Below are 6,949 nucleotides of genomic sequence, written 5' to 3'. Positions count from 1 at the left end.
GTAGGGATTGTCTAGGGAGGGCAAATGTATATCGCTCCTTTCAATATTCCCTGATTAACTGTATCCATGGCAGACATCGCTAATCAATCACAGCTTTCTATCCTTGCTCAGCCCCAGCCACTACTAATCAATAGAAAAACTGAAACCAATTTCCCATCTCTGAAATAATCTGGCCACCTTCCATTTTTGCTGATGAATAAACTAGGGCTCAGAGAGGGGAAGAGACTGCTTCAAGGTCAGAGATGGAGCCCCAGGCTCCTGACTTTCTGTCTAATGTGTGTATGACTGTGTGTGTGTGTGTGTTTTTCCTACTACATTCACTGACTCCAAAAAAAAACACAATTTCCCTGGGATCCTTGAAAACCTGGTCTCTGTGGAGAGGGTGTTTTGTTTCCCAAACAGGGCTCAAAGGTGGGACCCTCCTCTAGCCAGCCCCTCAACTTTATGCCCTGCCTGACTGTAACCGGAAGCCCCTGCCAACAGCCTGGCATCCCCTCCCCCACAGTCACCACTGACAGACCTGCGGTTTCGGTTCTCCAGGTCTGCAGTTTCAGTTTCCCAAAATAAACATTTAAAAAAATAAAAAATAAAGGAGGCACGCTCTTAACATCTTTGTCTCCAACCCCAGAATTGTGGAATTCTTCATTGACCAGACTAAATCAAATAGTTAATCACGGCAGAGAAGCGACTTCAGATGCTGAAACCATAAAACTCCCAAAGCATCCCCCTTTCACCAACACATCAAACCGACTCTGGCTGTCATTGGAAGCGACAGTGAGAAAGTTGGAGCGTCAGCAGGTCTGGACAGACTGTGGGTGTTCTCAGCTGGGCAAGCAGAATAGTTTATTTAATTCCCTCCCTGCCAGGGCAGGAGGAAGAAAGTCAGGGAGGGGAAATGGAGACTGAATGTAGCAGCATAATGTTTGAGTCAGGTGGAACTGGGTTCTTAGACTGGCCACACAACACTTGCTAGCTGCGTGACCTTGGGCATGTCATTTCAGGTGTACGAGTCTTAGTTTCTTCATCCGTAAACAGGTATATTAATAAACCCTCCTGCATTAAAGTGATTCAAATGGCTTGGTTAAAAAAGATGTATATAAAACTCTTGTGAATATTTGTCTCTGGACTGTAAGCTCTTCGGGAGCAGGTATAGCTGTTTATTGCATTCACCATCGCATCCCTCAGCCCTAGCACAGTGACTGGTTCTAAGCAAGTACTTAATAAACAACTATTGAGCACCTAGTATAAGGTAAGGTCCTGAGGATGGGGATGGTAGTGGGGGAGATGGTACAGGGACCCTGCCCTTAAACAGCTTTCATTACAGCATAACAGACCCATCTATAACCCAGTCCAGAACCATCTATAATAATAAGTGGATTGTTATGCATTAAATAGGTAGATAATATAATGTAGTGATTCATGGTGGAGACTCTGGCATCAGACTTGAGTTCAAATCTCAGCTCCTTCACTTGCTACCATTCTGATCTTATTGGCAAGTTTTCTTCTCAATGCTTCTGTTTCCGGATATGTAAATTGGGGAACTATCTGATAGAATTATTGTAAGGATTGAATATGTTTCCTGAAGCAGTGCTTAGTACAGTGACTGGAACATAGTAATTGCTCAATGAATCTTAGCTATTACTTTTTCCATTTACTATGTGATTTTAGACAAATTACTTATCTTCTCTAAGACTTGTTTTTCTGGCCAGTAAAACAAAAATATAATAGTTCCTATCTTGAAGAATTGCTGAGAGAATAAAATGGGAAAATCCCTGAAAAGTGTGCTTAGTACAGTGTCTGGTATATAGAAAGTACTTAACGATTTCTAGATGATGGTGATGATGATGATGATGATAAAGTTAAAAACAAGATGCTATGGAAGAAAAGAGAGAGTAAATTCATTTAGACACATAGGCACTGGCATCAGAAAAAGGTTTATAATAGGTAAGTGATTTTTGTTTTGGTAACAACTTTGTTGAGATATAATTCACATACCATACAATTTACCCATTTAAAATGTATAATTCAGTAGTTTTTAGTGTATACACAGAATCGTACAACCATCGCCATAATCGATTTTAGAATATTTCCATCACTCCAAATAGAAACTTGTACCCATTTCTCCCCAGATCTTCCCTCACCCGCTCCCCCACAAGCCCTAGGCAACCACAAGTTTATTTCTTGTTTCTGTGGATTTGCTTACGGTGGACATGTCATGTAAATGGAATCATAAAATATGTGACCTTTTGTATTTGGCTTCTTTCACTTAGCATAATGTTTTCAAGGTTTATCTGTGTTGTAGCATGTATCAGTAATGCATTCCTTTCCATGGCCAAATAATATTCTATTACATAGAGTTGATGGACATTGGGTTGTTTCCACTATTTTGGCTATTATGAACAATGCTGATGTAAACTTTCAGGTACAAGTTTTTGTGTGGATATATATTTCCATTTTTCTGGGGTATATACCAAGGAGTGGAATTGCTCAGCTATATGGTAACTCTATGTTTAACCTTTTGAGGACCTGTTTTTCCAGACTGTTTTCTATAGCGCAGCACCATTTTACATTCCCACCAGCAACGTACAGGTTTCAAATTCTCCACATCCTCACCAATACTTGTTATTACTTATCTATCTTTTTTATTATAGCCATCCTAGTGTCAAGTGATAGCTCATTGTGGTTTTGATTTGTACTGCCTTGTGGCTTTTATTAGCATTGAGCACTTTTTTCATGTGCTTATTGGCCATTTATATATATGTCTTCTTTGGAGACATGCCTATTCAGGTCCTTTGCCCATTTTTAATTGGATGATGTATCTTTTTTATTACTGAGCTGTAGGACTTCTTTGGATACTTTAGATACAAGTCCTTTATCAAATACATGCTTTGCAAAGGATCCTCCTATTTCTGTGGGTTGTTTTTTTACTTTCTTGATAGAGTCCTTTAAAGCACAAAAGTTTTAAATTTTAATGATGTCTGATTGATATATCTTTCTTTTTAGTTTTAGTTCTTACATATTGGTCTTCAACCCATTCTGAGTTGGTTTTTATGTATGGTGTGAGGTAGAGGTGCAACTTAATTCTTTTACACATGGATAGCCAGTTGTCCCAGTACCATTTGTTGAAGAGGCTGGCGTATTTCTGGACTCAATTCTAGTCTAGTGACCTATATGTTTATCGTTGTGCCAGTGCCACATTGTCTTGATGGTAAATAACTGAATTTGAACTGGATCAAATGAACTGGATCTGCTCATGCAAAGTCACAGAGCTTCTTTCCTTTTCCACAGTGCTTTAGAGATTTTAAGGTGCTTTCATATACGTGATCTAACTCTTGCAGCCACTCAGAGAGCAAATGGACGCTCAGAAGGCTGAGTTGCGTTTCCTTAGACTCACTCAACCAGGACCCACTTGGTCAAGTGCTCTCATTACCCCAGCCGTTTGCATCCAGCAATTTGGGGAAAAGGAAAAATATAGAGAAGAATTAGGGCAAAAAATGGAGGAAGGGTATAAAACAGACTGATTACAAAAGTTTGGCTCCTAATCAGCCTGTGATAAATTTCCCCTTCTCTTGCATGGACAAGAAATGGGAGGTTCTGGATAAACCAGGGTTTTGCTTGGGTATTGCATTTTCAAAGAATGAGAACACAGTGAAATACTCTAAACACGAAAACCACATGGACTGTAATTTAATCTTTAATTTTGTTGTTGTCATTCTAGAAGACTCTTTAGTATATTTTTGAGCAATGTTTCTTTAAGAGTGGTCCAAGGAAAACCTCAGCTATCAGCATCATCTGATCGAGGCACTTCTTTAAAAATGCAGTTTTCAGAGCCCCCATCCACCCTGGGTGTACTGAAAATCACTGGGTGATTTTTTTTTAAGCACATTAAGGTTTGGGAGCAGTGTTTTAGAGCAGTGAAAGTCAAATTGTGAATATCAATTATCATTGCACTCAAGAGATGCAGACATTCTGCTTAAGTGAGAGTTCTAGGTAATACAGTGGATTAATATACCTCATTTCTTTTAAGTCTTTGCTAAAATGTCACCCCTCCCTATGAGAACTTTCCTGATTTAAAATTGCATATCACCCTCTCCCCCATGCCTCCCACCCTCCCTATCCCCCTTCCTTCTCCACAGCACTTACTAACATCTGTCATATTTATTTATTTATCTATCTACCAATTTATTTTATTACCTGACTCCTGTCTCTAGAAAGCAAGCTTCACAAAGGTAGGGGCCAGGAATATGGTGCTTAAGACAGTGTCTGCCGGGGAGCAGGTGTTCAATAAATATTTGTAGGAGGAATGAATGTACCAAGTTGCATCTTAGTGCATAGGCATAATGTCACTTGTCCTCTGTATTTCTCAAAAAGATTTTTTTTAAAAAAACTATAAAGCAAATTATTCTTTAATTCTCTGAGTGATGCTTGGTGTGTGTAGCACTAGAGAGAAAGAGCTGGAACCACATCCTCTAATCTCCTAATTCTGAAGTCTGGGTCAGTTGCTCTGAAGATCATTTTTCCTTAATACCGCTGAGATCCTCAATTTACAATGAGGATCATGCATTTACAGCTGCATTGTCCTGTGAGGGCTTCCCCTAGGAGGACTCCTTGCCCCTAGTGTGAACAAAGTGGACTGAAGCAGCAAGGCTGAGATGGACCTGCAGTAGGAGACTTCTGTAAGTCCCCCCACACTTTACTATGCCTCAAACCAGGTAGTGACAAGTAAACAGTTCCTCCTCTGAGGTCCTGCATGAGGACACCAATAAATGGGTCCTATCTCAATCTACTATTCACACAGGCGTGGCTGACTCTGAACCAAGGACCCTTACCTAGATCTTACCCTGCAAGCCACCTGCCCAACAGCACCAGCACAAAAATCAATGGTCTTGGACACCTGGGGTTTTCCCCTCGCACCTCCCCATGGGTCCCATTTTACACACAAGGAGCTTGACATTTAGACCTAGGCATAGTCAGTTCCCTAACACTGAAGGTGCCACCTACTGACCTTTATCTGTCTCTTCCAAGACACACCTGATGTTTCAGTTTGTATTGAGGTGGTGAGAAATGCCCTCCCTGCAAGGGGTGCCTCCCACCCCCAGTTCAAGGGAGTCTGAGAAATCTGTGGGGTGAGCAGGACAATAAAAACAGGAAAAAGCAAGTTGGTTTCTGGTGTTATGCACAAAGGGTGGCAGGATATACCTGCTGAGTGTTCCCTGAAGGTCCCCGAGCAAACCATTAACTTGAGTCTCTCACGTTCTTATATATGTGTGGCGGTTGGAGTGAAAGGAGGGAAGGGGTACTAAGAGGAGGGGGATGGGCACCCTTCCAGATGTTAGGGCTATGATGCCCAAAGCTGCCTCACACATTAAGAAAAGGTGGCTGACTGGGAAATGGATGTCAAGGTGAGCAGCAAGGGGCTTATCATCAAAGGTTGTCTCTGGGTTACATGGGGGTAGATTTAAGGTGGAGAGCGGGGAAAGAGTGGGAGGTGAGTTGGGAGGAATGGGCTTGTGTGGCACTGAGACCCCCAGCAGGGATGGGAAATTCGGCGGGGGGGTGGGGGATAGGGGGGTGGGGTTGTGGCTGCCTTAGCCTCCTGATTTGACCCTTGCTGGGCTGGGAAATTAAGGAGAGGATATGGATATGGCCCGATGGGGACAGGGAGAGCCACCCCTCGTTCCGGAGGTGATCCTGCATGGACTTTCTCAGGGTTCCCAGGCTAGTGGGAGGGAGTTTTCCTAGTAGGTGAGATGGTCCCCAGCGGCCTTGAGTGAATGTTCTGCGGGATCTTAGAGATCTAGAAGATAGGAGTGGAGAGGAGGAAGCATTGAAGGCGTTTGCCTTCGTGGGGAGTAGTCACAAATTATTTGAGACGGACTGAGAGAAATAACTCCAAACGCATTGGGTAGGCAGTTTAGCTTCTTCCCATCGATGGGGTGGGACTTTGAACTCGGCAAAAGAAGGAGGTCATTCGGAGGGGAAGGTGAACAGCTGAGCCATCGGGCTCCTAAACTGGAAACGCGAGGCTCTAAGAGGCACTGACCTCGACCCCAGCCCGGGTGGGGAGGGGGCGGTGAGCGGCTGGAACCAGTTTTCCCGAAGCCAGACAGAAGTCTGAGGGGGGCTGATAAGAGCCAGGGAGTGAAAGAAAGAGAGGGGACTCCTTATACTGGGGGGTAGGGGTGACGGCAAACTGGGAACACGGGCTGGGGGCAGGGGGGCTTCTCTGGACGGAAGGGATTTGGGGGAGCTGAGGGAAATCCTCACTCGGGAGAGCAAGGGCTGAGGAGGGAGTGGGGAAACTGATACGGCTTCTACTGGGGTGCTGATGGAGGCTCCCCATTCGAGACACGAGGCACTGAGAGGGTTCCCCAAATTGGATATGGGGGATACGGGACACTGGGAATGGACTGAGGGGAACCCTAAATTCGGTTCGGAGGAAATTCGCAGCTCAGAGGGCGGCTTCTCGCTCGGACTGGGGGAATGGAGGGATTCACACCAGTTGGAACCGTGAAGGGATTGGGGGCCAATGGGGCTATCTCCCTCCCGACCCAGGGAGATTGGGGATCTCTTAAATTCTGGATAGCGGGGGCCTGAGAGGGAGGACTTGTGGGGGGGTCCCCGATCCGGAACCGAGCTACCTTGAAGGCACCGGGAAGCGCTTCGTCCCGGGAGGGCGTTCCCGCGGCCGGGCCCCCGCGCTGGGGTGGGTGGGGGGTGCGGCCGCGCCCAGGTCCCGGACCGCGTCGGGATTCGGGGGTCTCTCTCGCCCTCGGGTACCCGGGAGCCCGGAGGAGCGGGATCCAGGCGCCGCCGCCTCCGCGGGCGCCCGGACGCGCCGGCAAGCGCGGGGCTTTATGCGCGCAGGGCGGCGGGGGGAGGAGCCGGCAGGTCGGCCCCCGGCGGGCCCTCCCCTCGGCCGTCCCCGCCCGCCCGCCCGAGCGGGGTC

Source organism: Hipposideros armiger, unplaced genomic scaffold, assembly GCF_001890085.2.
Source record: "Hipposideros armiger isolate ML-2016 unplaced genomic scaffold, ASM189008v1 scaffold_129, whole genome shotgun sequence".
Classification (NCBI taxonomy): Eukaryota; Metazoa; Chordata; class Mammalia; order Chiroptera; family Hipposideridae; genus Hipposideros; species Hipposideros armiger.
The sequence above is the reverse complement of the archived record's forward strand: the minus strand, read 5'-3'. Positions refer to the sequence as shown.